The sequence below is a fragment of the Mirounga leonina genome, unplaced genomic scaffold (assembly GCF_011800145.1).
Source record: "Mirounga leonina isolate KUSES-001 unplaced genomic scaffold, KU_Mleo_1.0 Mir_154, whole genome shotgun sequence".
Taxonomy (NCBI): Eukaryota; Metazoa; Chordata; class Mammalia; order Carnivora; family Phocidae; genus Mirounga; species Mirounga leonina.
Window position 1 is genome coordinate 40,880,550 of NW_023270389.1, and position 20,791 is coordinate 40,901,340.

General features: G+C 35.8%; 1 protein-coding gene and 1 pseudogene across 1 annotated transcript in view; both read left to right on the top strand.

Annotated features, from left to right (window-relative positions):
• XPR1 (xenotropic and polytropic retrovirus receptor 1) overlaps nt 1-20,791 on the top strand; it is a 242,984-nt gene that overhangs the window by 81,399 nt on the left and 140,794 nt on the right. The window lies entirely within an intron of this gene.
• Nucleotides 16,401-19,516, top strand: LOC118014348 (annotated as a pseudogene).

A 20,791-nucleotide genomic window follows, 5' to 3' on the forward strand; every position in this document is an offset into this window, starting at 1 on the left:
CAACCTGTGACCCTTAAGGTCACCACAGAAACGGAAAGAGGGTAGGATATTGTGTGGGAGATTTTAATTGCCCCGGCTTAGAAGTGAAATATATCACTCCCATCTGCATTCTGCTGGCCAGAACTCTGTTATGTGGCCCCACCTAATTGCAGAGGAACTCGAAAGTATTGTTTATTTGTGTGCCAAGCAGAAGAGGAGTTACAATTATATTGCTAAGCACTAACATTCTTTTCCACACTGATATTTAGTAAACTTGTTTATTTGTTGAAGCTGTGGTATTCAGTAAGCATTTATTACATGCTGACTTATATGGGATAGTTTTCTTTAAACGAAGGAATAAAAAAATATCAAAGAACCCCACAGATTTTTGAACATTAAAATACACAGTGAATGGCTGATAAAAGCAGTTTATGAAGGTACAAAACAGTATAGTTCAAGTGTAATGTATGTTAGCAGATAAAAAAGTATTGGAGTGAATTGAATGCTATCAGGGAAAAGTGAGTTAATACCTGGTTCAAACTGATTTTAAGTGTGATATTAATTGAAAGAGGAGAACATAGAGCTTTTCACCTGAGAAAAATAAAATCTAATGGAAAGTTAGCAGATAGATTTGCAAGAAAAGGGAACATATAAGAAAATCTGAAAGGTAAGATTGGAGAGGTATTTTAGGGTTCTGTCTGGTGGATTAAAATGTTTGAATTTGATATTTAATAAATATTGATGTGTTTAAGCATCTTTCTAACATTTTATTTCTTAGAGATCAGTAGAGCCAAAGTGGTTTATGAAAAGATAAGTGGTTCTGACAGAAGAAAAGAGAACAGAGAGTGCTAGGAGATAGGAGAGGAGCTGTCTTTTTTTTTTTTTTTTTAATATGCTGATGCTTATTAAATTATCTTTCAAGAAATATTAAAAGGAAAACTTAGTTATCTAAACCAGGCCTAAGCATAGTGTCTTAGAGAATAAATTTCATTAATGAGGAATGGCAAATATAATTATATAATGACATAGGATAGAATTTCTGAAGACTTTCAAGTTCCATAGTCTTAAAACAGTAGGTGATGTGACAACCTCTTTTGGAATCTTTTTTTTTTTTTTTTTTTTAGTAGAGGTACAATATATAATACTGGAGGAAATAGATTATGGTAATTATCATCCAGTAAGAGAAATTTGAAAACTGTTAGCATAAAGTAACATTTATAAATTGATGGTTTAGAGCAATCTGAGGTATGATTTTGTGTGTAGGACATGAAAATGAGTATTATAATTTAACATTATTAGAACAGTGATTTTCACAATGTGTTCTTTGGACCAATAGCATCAGTATCACCTAGGTACTTGTTATATATATAAATTTTGGGGGACACCTGGGTGGCTCAGTCATTTGAGCGTCAGACTCTTGGTTTCTGCTCATGTCATGATCTCAGGATCTAAGACTAGAGCCCTATGGGGCTCTGTGCTCAGCAGGGAGTCTGCTGGAGATTCTTTCCCTCTGCCTCTCCCCCTGCTCACGCCTGTATGCTCTTTCTCTCTCTCAAAATAAATAAGTCTTAGATGTGTAAATTTTTGGACCTCACCTCAGACCTATTTAATCAAGGGATAGGCCTGGTCAGCAGTCTTTTAACAAACTCTTCAAAGGATTCTAAAGTTTAAAAACCACAGACTTAGAATGTTACTGTCCCTTTTTGTACCAGCCAGTAAATTTCAGGAGTTATGTCCTTAATAGAGTGCCTTAATCAGTTATACCATCCATATCAGAATGTTTAAAAGGTAGAATTTATCAGAGAGTAAAATCAGAGCATGTGGTGGTTGGATGTCATTAGAATTTACAAGGAGATTCCTCCATTCTGTGCTGACACTAGAGAAAATCCAGGTTATAAGATTTCAGTGTTTAGATAAATTTATCTTCCCATTCTTCCTTTTTGGTACCATTTGTTGACATTTATCCAACAATTGTTAGAGTGTTGAGTTTGACAGACTGATGGTAGACTTAGGTAGTTGTTAGTAATTGGTTTGCAGTGCCACTAGGGATAGTATCAAAATAGGTCTTTGAGAGAGGTAAGGAAAGGCCTGTCTTGGGTTTGAGCAGGGATTGGAAGTGTCGTTTGCCACTGGGTCGTAGTTTGAAAGTCATTGTCTCAGTGTAGGTAAAATATGTCTTTCTAAGACACAGTATTAGAGTTTAGATTTTTATTATATACAGTGAGCATTTATTTATTTATTTATTTATTTTTAAAGATTTTATTTATTTGACAGAGAGAGACAGCGAGAGAGGAAACACAAGCAGGGTTAGTGGGAGAGGGAGAAGCAGGCTTCCTGCTGAGCAGGGAGCCCGATGCGGGGCTCGATCCCAGGACCCTGGGATCATGACCTGAGCTGAAGGCAGACGCTTAACTACTGAGCCACCCAGGCGCCCCTACAATGAGCATTTAAACAGAAATGTGTAAAGGAGAGAGTTAGACCTTAAATTAAAATGTTACTTTAAATTAGTTTATACATTCAGTTATACATTTTAATTTTATTTAGATCTCTCATTTTAAGAAAAGACTAAATGAAACTGAAGAAATTAGTTGACAAATTGGCCTATGGTATAAAATGATCTGATGTATAATGTAACCTAGTTGAACAAAAATGTAATTTTACTTTGTTTTTAACTGGTAAGTTAATTTATGGTTATTAACCTGTGATTTGACTATTCTTTTGAAAAATCCTGCCTAAGAAAGTTAAATGCTTGACTATCAGAACAGTGGTCCCAAAATAGAGTTCAGGCTGTTTTTCAGCCTGACACTGTTGTCTCTCTTGCTTTGCTCTCCTCCTGAAATGATGTTTCCATTTTGGGGATGCAGAGAGCTATGATTATTTATAGTGTGTTTTGGACAGGTGTGTTTACACAGGTCAGTGGAATTATCAAATGTCCCCCAAGAGCTCTAATGTGAATATATTTCATTTTGTCATCACTCTTCATATTAAAAGAAAAAATAATTATGTTGGGTAGATGGAGAACATTCTCTTTAATTTTATATTTTAATGCAGCATGTGTCCTCTAATATTAGGAATTTTTCCACTGTTTTGGAATGATAGAGTTACTGGTAAACCATATATAGCTTTGTCACTGAAAAGTTTTAGACTTTTTTTTTTTGTTCTTCTTAAAGACCATACAAATTATAAACATCTCTCCCCTTTTTTAGTTTGTGCTTTATATTTGACAGGAGATTTTAGGGAGTCAGACCCCATAAGTATATAAAGCATTCATAAATTATTGAAGCTTTTTATATTATATAATTCCAAAATGATAATGAAGTCATAAAGTAACTGTCAGTAATACTACGTAACAAAAACTTTACAACTTAAAAAAACTGAAGTTTAGCATATACGCATATTTTTTCAGCTCTAAAACCATTGCTTTATTAATTAAGTAGTTGAGAGTCAATACGCCAATTATTATACTGGGGCCATTTTGCTACAAAGGCACCAAATTCTTTCAGTCAACCTATATGTGATAGTTGTCTTCTCTAGAAGACAGATAGCTGTCTTTTCTGTCTTATATACTAGGAGTAGTAGTTAGTTTGCCTTGAGACATTTGGCTGTTTCATGATCTTACATCACATAAGGAACTGCTTTTACTTCCTTGCAGTAGGCAGGAACTACTTTCATTTTGTTCCTTTTTAAGACCTCCTGCTTCTTGAGAACTTACTCCTATCTGCTTAGAGACTGGATGTTATAATATAGTCCCATTCAGAAAGATGTTCATAGTAAAATGGTCTCCTTTCTTCCTCTTACCTGTCTACAGCTCCTTCTGGAATCTTCTCTTTGTTCTATATCCATTAAGCCCTGGTCATCCAAAGCCGTCTTCAGTTTTCTATATTCTTTATTTCACTGAATTAACAACTCTTTTTAGGATCATCCTGATACTTTATCTACTAGCAGCAGTAGTTAGCTTGCCTTGAGACATTTGGCTCTTTCATGATCTTACATCACATGGTTAAAACCTTTTTCTATCTGGATATTGTGTGTGTGACCATTTGTATTCATCAGTCTTTTCTGTTCTAACAGTTCCTATTTTACCCTTCCTTCTACAGACAAAGATAGAAAGAAGAGTGGGTTCTCTCCTGAATACACACATAGCTTAATAAAAAACCAGAATCATGTGCCAGTCCTAGAGGTGAGAGGTGGTCAAAAAAATATAAGTAAATCATGGTCCTTACAAGGAAGAAGATTCTTAATTATCTAATTCAATGAGATAAATGTTACAAAGAAAAAGAGAACCAAGAGATGTGAGAGTAAGAAGGTGACATTTGGCCTTGAGAAAGTTTGGGAAGAGATCAATGAACATCAAAGAGAGTTGACATTTTAGCAGGGTCTTGAAGCAGGGCTAACTTATCCATTAGGCACTGTAAGTACAGTACCTAGGGCACACAGTTCTCTTAGGAGCCTGCAAAAAAGCTTCAATTTCAATTTATTTTAAAATATAAGAATAATGAATATGTAATAGTGACCCCAACCTGAACCTGGATTATATTTATCTTTATAATAATGCAGTTGTAAAATGTAATTTTCAATATTTTTTAAATAGAGGTAGCAGTTTACCAAGGCGAAAGTGCCTGGGACTTGCAAAAGTTATAATGCAGCATGCCTTGAAGGGTAAGTAAGGGTTTGTGGGTGCTAGGAACTGGGATTGGCAAAATCTTGAGTAAGAAGTTTATAATTAAATCACAGATTCACTTTAAGAAACTTAAAAAAATATGGTTTCTCTTACACATGCTGCTGCTAAAGTGCCATGTTAACTAGAGAAACACTACTTAGCTAAAATAAACACCGCTTGATATGCTAAACCCCAAATAAAGATGCCATTAATTAGTGAATGAAATAATCATTATGTTGAGAGGCAGTATCTACTTTAATATTTCCTCAGTTGTCATCAATGTAATATCAGCTTTTCAGGAAAAAATTATAAGATGTATATTTCATTGATAACAGAAATGTTAAAACATGGTGGTGTGGGAAATACATCTGATTCTTAGAAGCACTGTAGTTTTTTGGTTCTACAAACCCATTGCCATACAACTCACATCTTAGTATAGACTAAACCTCCATGGTGAAATAAGGATTGACTGTTTCAGACCTTGATTTTATTCAGCATTATAAACTAAAACCTGTGTAGTTATTATTTCTATTTTATAGTTGAGAGAAACAGTCAAAGAAAGGTTTGGAGAATCTTTTCCCTGGTCTGACATTTAATAAGAAAGAGGTGGGGCTAGGATTTTAAGTTGTGTAATCTTGATTCCAGAGGTTTTCTTCCTAATCAGTATACTTCCAAGTTGCTAAATTCAGTTTTGGATTAGTTGAATTTAAGGTGTTTTTGGGACAGCTAATAGATGTTCAGCATGGTGTACAAGTCTAGATTTCAGTAAGTGGTGATTTGGGGCAGAGATAAAAATTTTGATGTCTTCCTTAATGGGACCAGAGATAAAAATTTTGATGTCTTCCTTAATAGACTTTAGTTGGAAGAACCAATCCTGAAGATTAGTATCTTGGAAACCATGATGAAAGATAGGGTGTCAAGAAGTATGAATGGTCAGTATGGTGAAATGCAGTAGAGGGATCTCAGAAGATATGGATTGAGAAGGGTCTATTTGTCTTAGCAGCAATAAGGATGTCATTGGTGATTTGCAAAAAGAAGTATTTAATCAGCACTGCCTCTCTGTATTAGAAGGGAAGTTGAAGGGGCGCCCGGGTGGCTCAGTCATTAAGCGTCTGCCTTCAGCTCAGGTCATGATCCCAGGGTCCTGGGATTGAGCCCCGCATCAGGCTCCCTGCTTGGCGGGCAGCCTGCTTCTCCCTCTCCCACTCCCCCTGCTTGTTTCTCTTTCTCGCTGTGTCTCTCTCTGTCAAATAAATAAATAAAATCTTTTAAAAAAAAAAAAAAGGGAAGTTACACAAAAAGATTAACCTTAGAATGTGACCTTTATTGGAAATTTGTAACTTCTATTTATTTGGTCTTTGCAGATGTAATTAGTTAAGCATCTTGAGATCCTTGTCTGTAATGAGCCAGTGAGGAATGACAGAGGTACAATTTAGTTCTCTTTACTACTCAGAAGGGAGATTTGATCTTTAATATGTTTTTAATGTGACTTCATTGAATAATGCCCGTTGAATTGCAAAATCCCACTTGAATTCAGAAATACATATTGTCAGACAGAATGTGTCTGTTCTGTATTTGATAGTCCAAGTCTATTTGAAAACTGATCAAATAGTGTCTTTTTAAATGATTTTAAACAGATTTGGGTATTACATTATGGCTCTCTCTAAACATTTAACTTGTTTAGACTTAAGAAAAATTGATTTCCAATTAACACCAGATTTCATAAGAAAGAAAATATTAGCTAAATAATTAATTCTATGAGATGATATGTATTCAAAACAAAAACAGGCAACATCTGTTAATTCAGTTGGGAGGAGAAGATTGAGCTTTGTCCTTTAAATTTTTAAATATTGTTCAGAATTTTTATTTTAAACATCTTTAGGTACATTCGTACTAATACTGTGTCTCACCAGAACTTGAAGTCTTTGATTTGTATAGACATTAAATATTTTTATTGATTGATCAAAGGGTGAGAGCAGATCAGCTGACATTCTCTTAACTTGAACTCCCTCCTAATGATTTCCTTCATCTACAATATAATGATAATTAGTTACATTAATTTATATTGCCTTCACTCTTAATAACTGAGGCACTAGTTTTAAAAATTGACTTATAAGTAAGATAGTAAGGAATAAATTATGTTCAGAATAGTTTTATTATATGTTCCCTTGTATTCTAATTATGTGAAATTTTGTAATTCACACTATAGTAAGGTGTTTCAGAGGATTTTGAAGGTCTTCTAATTTCATCCCCCATCCATTTCATGAATCTCTTCTACATTATTATTGAGATGGTCACACAGTCTTCTTTTCACACCTCCAGGGATAGAGAGATCATTACCTCTCAAAGTATACAATAGCCAGTCAGTCTTGTGTGACTACCATATACTAGTCATGGCAAATGAACAAAATAGACACTTGCCCTGTCCACATGGAGTCTGTAACCCAGCAGTGATTTTAAATAAGTAATTAAACGTATGTAAGCATTGCGAAAAAGAAATACACAGTGCTATAAAATAATATGACAAGGGAATTTAACATAATCTGGGAGGGTCAGAGAATGTTGTGTTAAGGTATTAATGTTTTGGCTGACATTTGGAGGATGAATGAGCTAGGAAAAAGGTGGGGAAGTTTTTCAAGTTGAGGAAAGAGCATGTACCAGAATCTAGAGTTGAGCATGACGCGTTCAAGAGACCTGAAACAATTACAGTAAGAGGGCATTCTTCTCATCTCTGTAGGAAATCTAGCATGTCTCTTATATATTGAGGACTAAAGGAACCTTTTAAGGATTTGCAGGTTTGGAAGGTCAGCAGTAGCAATGGTGAAGTAGTTCCCTTAAGTGACTTTATAAGAATTGGCCATCAAGAAAATAGGGACAGGATGTGAAGAACATAAGAACATCTCTCTCAAATAACCGGGGTGGGAGTGGGGGGAGTGGAGACCAAAAGGAGATATGAGATATTATGCAAGTAAGGACACAATAGGTTGTAAACATTGGAGTTAGCACTAATACACCAAGAGGCTGGTAAGACTGGAGAAAATTCGGGTTATATATTACCTGAAATGGCATTTTTTAAAACAAAGGATTTGTCAAAAATTATTTTCTTCCTTTTTGTTTCATGTCTCTCCTTGCTGGGAAATGGTCTCTTGCAATAGTGATAATATAAATTGATATGGTTATTTGATTGCTTGACATTTGATTTTTTTTTTTTAATTTATTTTCAGAAAGAGAGAGAGAGTGCATACAAGCAAGGGGAGTGGCAGGCAGAGGGAGAAGCAGGCTCCCCACTGAGCAAGGAGCCCGGTGCAGGACTCGGTCCCAGAACCTTGGGATCATGACCTGAGCCGAAGGTAGATGCTTAACCGACTGAGCCACCCAGGTGTCCCTGCTTGACATTTTAAATTTTATTTTTTAAGATAATATACAGTAAGGTTTACTTTTGTGGGGTGTACAGTTCTGTGAATTTTAACATATGTAAAATATGTGTAGTCACCACCACAATCAGGGTACGGAATAGTTCTATCACCCCAAAATCCTTTAGCTATCCCTGTGCAGTCACACTCTCCTCCTACATATAGACCCCATTTCCCATCACTATGGTTTTGTCTTTTTGAGAGTGTCTGATAAGTAGAATAATATGTATGTAACTTTTGGATACTGGCTTCTTTCATACTGTGTAAGTATGAAACTTTTTACTTGTATCAATAATCCATTCCTTTTATTACAGGTTTTTGTGTGAATGTAAGTTTTTTATTTCTCTAGATACTCAGGAGTGGGATTGCTGGGTCATTTGGTAAGTCTATGTTTAACTTTATAAGAAACTGCCAAAGTGTTTTCCAGAGTGGCTGTTTCATTTTGCATTTCCATTGGCAACATGTGAGTTCCAGTTGTTCTGTATCTTTGCCAACGCTTGACACAGTATTTTTTATTTTAGCCATTCTAATATGTGTGTAAATGGTATCTCATTGTAGTTCTGTTTTGTAGAGTCTTTCTTATAATTTACATAACATAAAATTACTCAAAGTGTACAATTTAGATGTTTTTAGTATATTCAGAGTAGTGCAAGCATCACCACAATCTTAAGTTTAGAACATTTTCATCACTGTGGTTTTCTTTTGCATTTCTGTAGTGGCTAATGGTGTTGAGTGTCTTTTCACTTGCCATTTCTGTTTGCTAGTTGTTTGTCCATTTTTTATTTGTGTTGTCCATATTCTTCCTATTGAGTGTTGAAAGTATTCTGGATACAGGTCCTTTGTTAATTATGTGTACTGCAAATATTTTCTCCCAGTCTGTAGCTTGCCTTTTCATTCTTTTTTTTAATTTTATTATTTTTTTTAAGATTTTACTTATTTATTTGTGCAATAGAGAGAGAGAATGAGCAGGGGTAGGGACAGAGGGAGAGAGAGAAGTAGACTCCTTTCTGAGCAAGGAGCCCAGTGCGGGGCTCGATCCCAGGACTCTGGGTTAGGGTTAATGACCTGAGCCGAAGGCAGATGCTTAACTGACTGAGCCACCCAGATGCCCCGTCTTTTCATTCTTTTAACAATGTCCTTTACACAGCGAAGTTTTGAATTTTGATTAAGTCCCATTTTTCAGTTTTATCGTTTTGGTATCATCCTTAAGATTTCTTTGCCTAACCTCTGGTCACAAAGATTTTCTCCTTTATTCTCTTCTAAAAGTTTTACAGTTTTACATTTAGTTCTGTTATCTCATTTGAGTTAATTTTTATAGAAGGTGTGAGGTTTAGGCCAGTTCATTTTCTTACATATGGGTTGTTCACTTGTTCTAATATGATTTGCTGGGAAGACTCTTCTTTCTCGTTTGAATTGCCTTTGTACCTTTGTCAAGGATTAATTTGCCAAATTTTGGAGGGATCTATTTCTGGGCTCCATTCTTTTTCACTCTTCTCTGTTTCTGTCCATCCTTTTGCCAGTATCCTAGTATGCAATCAGAAACTGATTTCTCTGACTTTCTTGTTCTTCTTCAGAAATTTAATGGTTTTTCTAGTTCTTTCACCTTTCAATATGAATTTTAGACTCAGTTTATCTATATGTACAAAAAAAATCCTCCTGGCATAATGATTGGAAGTATGTTAAATATGTGGATCAATTTGGGGAGAGTTGACTTCTTTACTGTTGAGTCTTCAGTCCATGACCTGTGGTAAGTCTCTCCATTAGGTCTTCTTTTATATATTTCATTAATGGTTTATAGTTTTCAAGGTACAGATCCTATACATATTTTATAAATTTATACCTGATTGTTTCCTTTTGTTAAAGCTATTGTAAATAGTGTTGGTTTTCTTTTTTTTTTTTAAGATTGATTTATTTCTTTTAGAGAGAGTGAGAGAGAGCATGAGAGGGAGAAGGCGAGGGAGAGAATCTCAGGCAGATGCCCTGCTGAGCGTGGAGCCTGACATGGGGCTCAATCTCATGACCCTGAGATCATGATCCCAGTTGAAATCAAGAGTCTGACACTCAACCTACTGAGCCACTGGTGTTGGTTTTTAAATTTAATTTGCCAGTTGTTCATCGCTGGTATATAAAAATATGATTGATTTTTTTGTGTGTGTGTATTGACCTTGTATCCTGTGACTGAAAACTCACTTAAGAGTTTTAGGGGTTCTTAGTAAATTCCTTGGGATTGTCTACATATATTATCTGAGAATAGGGGCAGTTTTATGTCTTCCTTTCCAATCTGTATGCCTTTTCTTTCTTTTTCTTAAATTATTGCACTGACCAACACTTCCAGTATGATGTTGTATAGGTATGGTGAGAGTGGCCATCCTTTTTCCTTATTCTCATCCTAGTCTTCACCATTAAGTATATTGTTAGCTGATATTTTACCCCCAGAGATGCCTTTTTATCAGATTTGGAAATTTCCTTCTATTTCTAGTTTGCTAAATGGTTTTACTGTTGAAGGACATGGAATTTTATTAGATGCCTTTTCTGCATCAGATGATATGATCATGTGGTTTATATATTTTTTTTACTGTTAATAGGGTGGACTACATTGCTTGAGTTTCGAACATTGCATTATTTTTAACATTCCTGAGATCTACCCCACTTAGTCATGGTGGATTATTGTTTCTATATACTGCTGGATTAAATTATCTAATAGTTTGTTGAGGATTTTAAAAATTTCTATCCAAGAAGGGTATTAGTCTAGTTATCTTTGCCTGTGCCATCTGTCTAGTTTTGGTATCAGGTTAACATCATTATCCTAAAATGAGTTGGGAAGTATTCTCTTCTGTTTTTTGGAAGAGATCTCATAGTTTGGTATTCTTCATTAAATATTTTGTAGAATTCACAATTGAAACCATTTGGGTATAGAGATTTTGTTTTTGGAAGAGAATTGTTTTTGTGATTATCCAATTTCTTTAGCAGTTATAAGACTCCTTAGGTTATCTATTTCATTTGGTGTGAATTTTGGCATTTTGTGGTTTTCCAGGAATTGGTCCATTTCATCTGAGGTGTTGAATTTATGTGCATGGAATTGTTTGTACTATTTCTCTATTATCTTTTTAATGTCTGGGGGATGTAGTTATATCCCCTATTTCATATTAAATGCTGGTCATTTGTGTCTTCTTTTTTCTGTTAGTTTTGCTTGACTTTTTAAAAAATCTATTTATAAAGAGCTAGCTTTTGATTTCACTGATTATTGAGTTTTTTTGTTTTCAATTTGAGCGATTTCTGTTGTTTTTTCCATTATTTTGATTGCCTTGAATATATTTTGTTCATTTTTTTAGTTTCTTAATGTGAAAGTTTAGATTATTGATTTGAGACCTTTCTTCTTTTCCCGTATAAACATTTTATACCATAAATTTCCCTCTAGATACTACTTTGGTATATTTCTCAAATTTGGTATGTTGTAGTTTCATTTTCATTCAGTTCAAAATATTTTTATTTCCCTTGATTCCTTTTACACCTGTGGGTTATCTAGAAGTGAACTTGATTTCCGTGTGTTTGGAGATTTTGTTGCTATCTTTTTATTAATTTCTAATTCTTTTATGCGTTAGAGGGACATACTTTATATAATTTCAATTCTTCTGAATTTGCTAAAGCTTATTTTATGACATAGGATAGGGTCTATCCTGGTGAATGTTCCGTGTACATTTTGAAAAGAATAAAATGATGTTGGGTGGAGTATTCTTGAAATGCCAGATCCAGTTGGTTGATGTTATTGTTCAGTTTCTGTATGTTCTTGTTAATTTTCTGCCTGCTCATTTTACTGATTACTGAAGGAGATTATGTTGAAACCTCCACTATAATTGTGGATTTGTCTATTTCTCCTTTTGGTTTTATAAATTTTGGCTTCATGTATTTTGAAACTCTCATTATTAGATACATACACATCTAGGAATTTATGAATTCTTGATGAATTGGCTTGTTTCATAATGTGATGAATTTCATACCTGGTAATTGTCTTGGGTCTGAAGTCTACTTTGATATTAATATAGTGACTTGATCTTCCTTTTAATCAGTGTTTGCATGGTATGTATTTTTCTGTCCTTTTACTTTAAAACTATTTATATCATTATGTGTAAGGTGAGTTTCTTGTAGACACAGAATATAGTTAGATAATTTTTTAATACTTATTGTGACAATCTTATCTTTTAATTGGTGTTTTAGATAGGTCATTTATGTTTAATGTAATCATTGTTGTTTGGAATTGGATCTCTTTATTATTTGATTTTTTATTTTTCTCCATGTTTTTCATCCCTTTTTCTCTTTCCTTTTTTTTTTTTTTTTGAGGAGGCAAGTTATTTGAATATACTTAGAATTCTGTTTTAATTTTTCTATTATATTTTTAACCATTTCTATTTCTGTAGTTTTGGTTTTTAAAAATGGTTGCTCTAGGGATTACAATATATATACTTTACCTTTCACAATTTAAAATCAATATTTTACAATTTTATTTGGAGTGTAGAAACCTTAACACCAAATAAGTCTCTTTTCCTTTTCCCCTTTATGCTGTAGTTGTCTTATATATTACATCAGCATACATTGAAAACTCTGTTAGAAAAGGTCATAATTTTTTTTCGACTGTCAAACATTTTAAAGAACAGCAGAAGAATAGTTCATTACATGTACCTAAATATTTATCACTTCTGTTGCTTTTTCTTAATTGCTGAAGTTCTTGGTTTCTATTGGCATTATTTCTCTTCTATCTGAAAAAATTTCCTTTAACTTTTTTTTTTTTTTAAGAGTAGTCTCCTGGGAACAAATTCCCTTGTATTTTCTTCCATTGAGATTACCTTTGTTTCACCTTCATTCCTGAAGGATATATTCACTGGATATGTATTCTGGGTTGATTTTTTTTTGGTGTTCTTGAAAAATATGAATTCACCGGGGCACCTGGGTGGCTCAGTTGGTTAGGTGTCTGCTTTTGGCTCGGGTCATGATCCCAGGGTCCTGGGATCAAGCCCCGTATCTGGCTCCCTGCTCAGTGGGGAGCCTGCCTCTCCTTCTGCCCCTCCCCCTGCTTGTGCTCTCTCTTTCTCTGAAATAAATAAAATCTTAAAAAAAAGAAAAGAAAAATATGAATTGGCCTCTGATTTCCGATAAGAAATCCTCAGTTATTCAAATTGTTGTTCTATAATAACTAATGAGTTGTTTTTCTCTGGTTACTTTCAAGAGTTTATTTTTAGTTTTAGTTTTTGCAGTTTGATTGTGGTCTGTAGGCATGTATTTCTTCAGATCTCATTTGAGGTTAAAAGAAAATAGTTTTCTCTGCTCAAAACACTTCTGACACTAACTGTGTGGGTTTCCCACACCAAGCAATTCTCTAATTCTCTGTGGATACAAACTGCTTTTCTACAATTTAATGCACTTCTAATTCTACCTAGAGTTAGAAACCCATATATTAAGGTCTTAATCTTACAAGACTGCCTTCAAATGCAGATGCCAATAGCAAGTAGTGGGTCCCCAGGGTACCCATACTTCTGTCTGACTTGGCTACAAATTAGGATTCCCAAAACCCCCTCCTCAGGTTCAGTAATTTGGTAAAACTGCTCACAAAACTCAGGAAAATACTGTATTTATTACCAGTTAATTACAAAGGGTACTATAAAGGATACAGATGAACAATGATGCCAGATGAAGAGGTACAAAGAGCAAGGTCTGGAAGCATCCCAAGCACAGGAGCTTCTGTTACCATGGAGTTGGAGTGCACTACCCTCCTGGCATATGGATGCATTCACCAACCTGAAGCTCTTGGAACCCCTTCATTTGGGATTTTTTTTGGAGGTTCCATTATCATGGTTGATTAAACCATTGACCACCTCCCAGCCTCTCCCCTCCATGGAGGTCAAAGGTAGGGAGCTCTTTCATCCGTCCTCCCATTTTACTTTTCTCTGTGGTTCAGATTGGATAATTTCTATTGATCTGCCTTCAGGTGTACTGACTCCTCTGACATCTCTGTTCTTTTGTTGGACCCCTTTAGTGAAGTTTTATTTCCGTTGCTGTTTTCACTTTTAAACTTTTGATTTGATTTTTCTTTTTATCCTCTGTTTGTTTGTGTGCTAGAGCTTTCTGTCTTTCCCTTCCTCTCAAGAATATTTGCCCTTATTCGATGAAGCATTTTTATAATAGTTTTTGTAACATAATTTCGAACATCTGTGTTATCTTGAAGTTGGTGTCTGTTGTCTTTCTCATGCATGTTGAGATTTTCCTGGGTATTTGTATGCCAGGGAATTTTGGATTGTGTCTTGGGCATTTTGAATATTATGATATGAGATCTAAGGTCTTGCTTATATCCTGTATAGAATGTTTTTCTTTTGTGTGTGTGTGTGTGTGTGTTTTGTTTTGATTTTTGTTTTTGAATGTTTTTCTATACAGAAGACTGATTTGTTCAGGTTGACACAAGTATGAACTTCACCTTCTGTGGTTTGTGATTTTTATGTTAGTGCCTTTTTCAAAGCCTTTGTTGTGCTCCTCAGATATGTCCTGTGTGTATTGTCAACCAGTGGCAGCCTGGTATCTGTACACTTCTCAATGTCTATGGTATGAGGTTTAGGCTCAGATTTTCACATATGCAACTTGCAGGTGATCCCAGGAATTCATAAATAACTTTATGGGCTTGCTTTCCCAAGGTCTTTTCTCTGTGCGTTGTCCTTGGTACTTTCTAGTTTTTTGGAGTTCCTCTTTTTTGTTCTCTGGTCAGATAACTAAGGATTTATTTATCCCATGTTGCTGAGCAGTTCTTGTGACTTTGCCAGTGTCTGAGGCCAAGCAGTGGAAGGGCAGAGAGAGAAACGGGTCCTTCCTTCTTTCAGTGTTTTAGGTTCTGCAGGTCCCTATTGTTACCATTGTTACTGCCACCACTACCAAGGAATTTCTCAGGTGATAGGGTGCAAAAAAATGGATAAAAGAAAAGCAACATAAGTGATTAGAGTGTCTGTTCTTTGAAATCAGGACAACAAAAACAGGTATACACTCAAATATTGCAAAGAAAAACATCCTTATATGACTTTTAATTTTAAAGTTTGGTATAAATTATATCTTTGATAATCTGGTATGATAACAGCAGACATTTGGAGTCTGTCATACCCCAGCTGGAATCACAGTGTTACCATTTACCAACCATGGGATCCTAAACAAATCACTGCTAAGTTTCAGTTCCCTTGTTTGTGAAACATTTATATAATATCCACTCAGTGGTGTACTGGAGCTGGCTTGTACCCCCCCATAAGAGCTGATTGTTAAAATTTTAGATATCTTATGAGCTGTTAAACACAGCCATCATTAAAAATTAAATTACACAAACTTTAGAATTAAATTATGTTAAAAACAAAGGCAGTAGGGGCACCTGGGTGGCTCATTCGGTTGAGTGCCTGACTGTTGGTTTCGGCTCAGGTCATGATCTCAGGTTTATAAGATGGAGCCCCACAGGGGGCTCCACGCTTAGTGTGGAGTCTGCATGAGATTCTTTCCCCCTTCTTCCTTCCCCCTGCTCCTCCCCCTGCTCATGTGCTTTCTGTTACTAAAATAAATAAATAAAATCTTAAGAAAAAAGCAAAGTATAAATGCTGAAAACTCATCACTTCCTAGCTATTTTGCTACCCTGTACATTATATATGTCTGTTATAGCTGTGTGGTGAAATACCATATAATGATATGCTATTGCCTATCTCTTTTCAGCTCTGTGTTCAGTGTGTTTACATTGGTAGCTTGAAATGTGTCATGATGGTATTCATACCACAGAAACTGGTAAATAGCACAAACCAGAGCTCGATTTATTGTTTTGTTGGATGTCTAGATTTAAGAAAGTGATGGAGAAAATATCAATAAAGCAGATTAAACTTAAAAGTTTGTTGTATCTGGGGGCACCTGGGTGGCACAGTCAGTTAAGCCTCTGACTCTTGGTTTCAGCTCAGGTTTTGATTTCGGGGTCATGGGATCGAGCTCCACCTCGGGTTCCCTGCTTAGGGTGGAGTCTGCTTGGGATTCTCTCTCCCTCTCCCTCATTCCTCCTTACATGCACACACGTGCGTGTGCACATTCTCTCTCTAAAATAAAATCTTTTTTTAAAAAAAGTTTGTTGTATCCATTGGCTGTTGTTGTTAGTAACACAAAAGTTGAGGAAATATTCTAAACTACAGGCTTACCTCATTTTATTGCACTTTATTGAGCTTCACAGATACTGCATTTTTTACAAACTGAAGGTTTGTGGCAACCCTACATTAAGCAAGTTTATTTGCATTATTTTTTCCAATGGCATTTGCTCACTTCATATCTTTGTGTCACATTTTGATAATTCTTGTGATACTTCAAATATTTTCATTATTATTTGAATTGCTTCAATTTCATGATAAAACTTTAACAGATGAGGAGTTACTTCCTATGGATGAGCAAAGACAGGGGTTTCTTGAGACGGAATCTACTCCTGGTGAAGATGCTGTGAAGATTGTTGAAATGACAACAAAAGATTTAGAATATTACATAAACATAGTTGATAAAACAGTGGCAGAATTTGGGAGGATTGACTCCAGTTTTGAAAGATGTTCTCCTGCAGGTAAAATGCTGTCAAGTAGCATCACATGCTACAGAGAAATCATTTGTGAAAGGAAGAATCAATCAGTGTGGCAGACTTCATTGTTGTCTTATTTTAAGAATTGCCAGAGCTGTTGGGCATTGGTAGTTGGGTGGCCAGTCAGGGTGGGACGGGGCAGTCTCCCGCTGCCTCCTGGCTGCAACCATGGCTGACAAGATCCACAGGAAGGCCAACCACTCAGTGCTCGTTGGGAACACCAACGGCCTCACCACATCCGTGTCCCTCACAGTGGCCGCCATCACCTCCAAACCTGGGGGTAGCAGTGGCTCTAAGAAATTAGTGATCAAGAATTTCTGAGACAGGCCTAAATTGCCTAAAATTCAGGACACCTGGCAGAAGCTTCTTGAGGCAGTGAAAGCCATACTAGTATCATCTCCATCAGAACCTGGAAAAAGTACCAAGCTGTTGAAAATCTGTTCTCACAAAGTTTCCTCAACACACTACAAACAGCTGTGCCAGGTCTGTGAAGATCATGTCCAAGCACAGGTCCTTCAGTTTAGAGAAGACTCACCGGATAGTGTTTTATTTTTAAAGAAGATTAACACGTGCTGTCAAGATCATTGCAGACAAACGATCATGATCAGAAATATTTTCCTGGTTTTGCTTCGCACTTATGTACTTCAGAATTCCATGCTTCCTTCTATCTGGGATATGGGATTGGAACTTTTTAGAAACTGTATCATTAGTGATAAAAATGGTTCAGAGTAAAAATATTGATGGAATTCTGCTATTAACTGAACGAAGCAGCAAAGTTTATTGGGAGTTTATTGAAAAGTCTCCTGAGTATGCTCTCTGACCTCCAGGTATATAAAGATTCATTTGAACTGAAACTTTTGGAAGAAACTAATTGTTTATATGCTGCAGAAGGCCAGAATATCTTAACCATATAAGTAGGCGTTTAGAGGAAGAGGGAGACTGAGTAATCACTTATTTAGACCACAGCACACAGAAACCACTGATTGCTTATATAGAGAAACAATTAGGAGAACATTGAACAGCAATTCTGTAGAAAGGGCTCGACCACCTCCTTGATGAGAACAGAGTGCCCACCTCACTCAGATAGACCAGCTGTCAGCTGCGTGAAGCATGGCCAGCAGATTCTGCTGCAGCGCTGGAGTGACCCCATCAAAACTTTTGGGACAACAGTTGTTATCAGTCCTGAAAAAGACAAAGCTATGATACAGGACCTGCTAGATTTTAAGGATCGTGTGGACCATGTGATGGAAGTGTGCTTTCAGAGACACAAGAAGTTCATCAACTTGATGAAGGAATCCTTTGAAACATTTATCAACAAGAGGCCAGATAAGCCCACAGAATTGATGGTAAAGCATGTTGATTCAAAATCAAGAGCAAGTAGTAAAGAAGCAACAGACGAAGACCTGGAGAGGATTCTCGACAAGTTTATGATAATATTCAGGTTCATTCACAGTAAAGATTTCTTTGAAGCCTTTTATAAAAAAGATTTGGCAAAACGACTCCTCATTGGAAAAAGTGCCTCAGTAGATGCTGAAAAATCTATGTTGTCAGAACTAAAGCATGAATGTGGTGCTGCTTTCACCAGCAAGCTGGAAGGCATGTTCAAGGACGTGGAGCTCTCCAAGAACATCATAGTTCATTTCAAGCAGTATATGCAGAATCAAAGTGACCCAGGCTCTGTAGATCTAACAGTGAATAGACTTATGATGAGATACTGGCCGACATACACACCTATGGAAGTGCATTTAACTCTAGAAATGTTTAAACTTCAGGAAGTGTTTAAGACATTTTATCTCAGAAAGCACAGTGGTAGAAAACTTCAGTGGCAAACTACATTGGGGAATGCTGTTTGAAAAGCAAGTTTAAGGAAGGAAAGGAGTTCCAGGTGTCCATCTTCCAGATACTGGTGTTTCTCATGTTCAGTGAAAGGCGTACTTTCAGTTTTGAAGAAATAAAAATGGCCACGAGAATAGAGGACAATGAACTGCAAAGAACATTACAGTCCCTGGCCTGTGGCAAAGCACGAATCCTGATTAAAAGTCCCAAAAGGAGGAAGATGGGGACACATTCATGTTCAACGGGGAATTCAGATACAAGTTGTTTCAAATAGCAGCTAGATCCAGATGAAGGAAACCATTGAAGAACAAGTCAGTAACACTGATAGTGTTTCAGGAAGGACAGTATCAGATTGACCCTGCTATTGTCAGAATAATGAAGATGAGAAAGACTCTTCATCATAATCTTCTAGTTTCTAAATTGTATAATCAGCGAAATTTCCAGTTAAGTCTAGAGATTTAAAAAAGAATTGAATTTCTTGTAGATAGACTATATGGAGAGAGATAATCACCACTACATGGCCTGATATATTGGCTAGCTGCTTTCTCTCAGCGAGACACTAGAATGTATCTTCAGAGCAGTGAAACATTTCTGTGCTATTTCCAAGACTTCTGAGATTGAGCCAGCACAAAGACTTTTGGATTAGAAAGAAAAGAGATGGTTTCTTGGATCACCTTTCACAAAGCATAAGGTTTTGCAAATGGCGTATGTGTCTTTCCCTCCAGTTCTCCCTCTTAACTCTTTTCGCTGTTTTGTTTTTGTTGCTTTGTGCAGAATGACTTTAAGATTGGACAAGAAGATACTGGTTAAAAGAGGTTCCTTTGTAAGATGTAGTTCTTGTGACAGAAAGCCAAAAGTTTGGTTTGGTGTCTGTGTGTGCTCATGAATGCATAGTTAAAAAGACCCTCTGTGCTGTGTTCATGGGCTGCAGAGATGACTGGTATACTCCTAAGGCAGGCTCTCTTGGTTGATGGACACTTAGTTTAGAAACAAGAGCCCTTTGTTGGCGGGCGTTAGGAGGAAAAAATGTCAAAAGCTGGCTAATCAATTATGCGACGTAAATATTGGCATCTGTTTGTTTCCTTTATGTTCCATACATTTTAAACTCTGATGACTTTTTAGAGCAAGATTTCTCAGTGAGACCTCTCATGTATGCCAGGACAGCACCAGGTCAGGTGTGCTTGCTGTGGTGAACCCACGAGCATCTTTGTTCTACTTCTGCTGAGTTGTTTGTGGATTTTTTGTTTAGGAGTTTAGGGGATAGTGTGTTTGTGTTTACTCTTCTAAGATTGAGTCTAGCAGCCCCTTTTTTTTGCATTGGGGTAACTGCTGTTTGATTTTTTTCATTGCAGTATTTGTATGATTGCTCTGATAAGGTTTGGTTTGTTTTTACAGTTATGCCGTTGTTCTTTGTGCTATAACCACTGTAAAAAGTTTTATAAGAGAATTAAAATCTTGATATTGTGAAGCAGAAGTTATTTTGTTAAAAGATTAAAAGGATTTTGTTGGCACCTGGTTTCACATTTTGTGTATATATAGGTGCCATAACTGTAACAAAAATACTTTTATAGTAACATTTAAGAGTACTTTATATATTACATAGTAGTGTGCTTCATTTTGATTAAACGCTACCAAAGGAATTTTGATGATGGTATAAATGTGTAAAGCAATATTTTATGGAATATACCAAGTTTATATAATTTGATTTTATGCTAAGTTATTAAAAAGTTTCTCCCTTTTAGAAATATGTGTGTTTAAAATAATGGCATTTTATGGGTTTGCATGTGAAAATCCTCACCATTAAGTATTGTCATTATTTCTATATTTGTAAATTTTCATTTGTGTGTTCTATAATATATGGTCTGTAAGTAGGCGTTTAGAGGAAGAGGGAGACTGAGTAATCACTTATTTAGACCACAGCACACAGAAACCACTGATTGCTTATATAGAGAAACAGATTTTTACTTCTTAAATTTTATGTTCCTTGTCTCTAGAGATTGTTAATATTGTAACTTAATGTAAACTTACTCTGAATAAAATTAGTTTAATTGGCCTTAGAAAAAAATAAAAGAATTGCCTGAGCCATCCCAACCTTCAGCAACTACCACCCTGACCAGTCAGCAGCCATCAACACTCTGGTAAGACCTTCCACCAGCAAAAAGATACCACTTGCTGAGAGCTAATGTTTTAGCATGTAAAGTATTTTAATTAAAGTATGTACATTGTTTTTTTTTTTTTTAAGGCATAATGCTGTTGCACATTTAATAGACTTCAGCATAGTGTAAACAT